We start from the raw sequence: 2,002 nt of genomic DNA on the forward strand, positions 1-2,002 counted from the left end.
TAACATTTCGTGGCTACGATTACAAGGGTTGACTTTGCGGGCGTGGAAGAAAGACTACCGGCTTCTTCCGCAACTTCCTGAACCAGAGATGAAAAGAAACGAGAGATGATTTCACTGTTAAAGCTCACAACGCCCACTACTTATTTCGTAACGGCTTTTACGCCAATGCGGAATATCTGCTCTTGCAATGTTGACTCGTTTCGAGAGGCTGACTTCGCGGCTTCGTTCAATAGCGTCCGTTAATTGAATTTTTTTAACAATTAGCTCAGTCTAACGAAAATAAAAATATTTTATCTGGTCAGAACAATTTATATAGGCGCGCGTAATTGTACATAGAAGACTCTTTAAAATTAAAAAATATTTAATTGAAATTGAAAAAATCCGAGAATGTTTTTATTGTTAACGTTGTGGTGATTGATAAAACATAAAATTATTCAATAAATAAAAAATCAAATAAGATTATAAAACAAAATAAAATAAACATAAATTTATAATATAAATTTATATGTTTTATTTAAAAAATAATTCTATATATAAAAATAAATATTACATACAATATTACGTTATTATTTATTATAAAATAAATAAAAATTATGTTTATGAATTGTCTAAGGATTGCTTGAGGATTATTGAGATTGTTATTAGAAAAGAAGATATTTCCTAATAAACATAATTAACTGTATAATGCATATCATCACATTAACTTTTTGTCAGATAAGTCAAATATTAAACTTTCGAAATTACTTATGTATTAATTTAATTTTCAGAGAGAGAGAGGGAGAGAGAGAGAGAGAGAGAGAGAGAGAGAGAGAGAGAGAGAGAGAGAGAGAAGGGGCGATGTATTATAACGATCGCCATTAAGTCTCGTTCGTTCCTCGATGACCTAATTTCTACCACGTTTATCTCGCGCCGCCTATAGTTCTCTGTTGACAATTCGATCCTGTTCTCTCATATTGCGAGGGTACACATCAAGATATGAACCACGCATACGCAAGCGTCCATTCTGGACGGTCGCCAATGACCCTGCTACCTTTCAGTTCGATATTCCAACTGTTTTCCGGTAAAATTGCCCACAATATTCCTCTCTGTTTTCCTTCTCCGTTGCATTTTGTTGATGTTTCGTCACCAATCGCTTATATATCGAATATACATGTATCAAATGCCACAAACTGGAACGAAAATGGAAAGAATTTGTTAAATGTTTGAAATTGTTCTCCAAATTCTAGTTACTGCTCTGTTCAGATTAAGTATGATTTGCTACAGAAAAAATATCTGTTCTTCTTTCACGTTAAACATATAACAAGATATGTGGGTGTAAATGGAGGTGTGTATGTATTGGCGTATTTATTACATTAAATACTCGTATGAAGGTAGAAAGGAATCATTTCTTTGTAATTTTGATTTTTATTTTAAGTTAATTAATAGCAATATATATAATATTTTTTAAAACTTTATTTTAAATTATAAAATATTTTCTCTGTCCTTTTTATCTCTTTTTAAATTAGAAAAACTCATATACACATTTGAACGGCCCTTTATTTTATATCGTTTATGAACTAATAGTTAACATAAATATTAATTTTAACTTTAAATGTTATACTACGGAAACCATACTGGATTATGAGTATTATGACATTATTCAACTCAAATGCTCATAACTTTCATAAAAATGAACATATTGTAAAAACATTTTTTTTTATCGAAATGTTATATAACATTAAAGAATATAACGGTATATCAAGCAAATATATTTTTATTAATAAAAAAGTTATAAGCAATGGAAAAATTCGGTTATGCCATACTGAAAAAATATTTAATTGTTAAAATTTATATATATATATGTATATATTTTTTATACATAAATTTATATATCTATCTACATGTATACAATATTGTATATCTACTTATAATCAATATGTTAAAGTAATTAGAAACAGATAAAGGTTATAAACAAGAAAGCAGATGTAGTAAACAATATGCAAAAATAGAAAAAAGATGTCAA

This window comes from Trachymyrmex cornetzi, unplaced genomic scaffold (assembly GCF_001594075.2).
Source record: "Trachymyrmex cornetzi isolate Tcor2-1 unplaced genomic scaffold, Tcor1.1 scaffold502, whole genome shotgun sequence".
Lineage (NCBI taxonomy): Eukaryota > Metazoa > Arthropoda > Insecta > Hymenoptera > Formicidae > Trachymyrmex > Trachymyrmex cornetzi.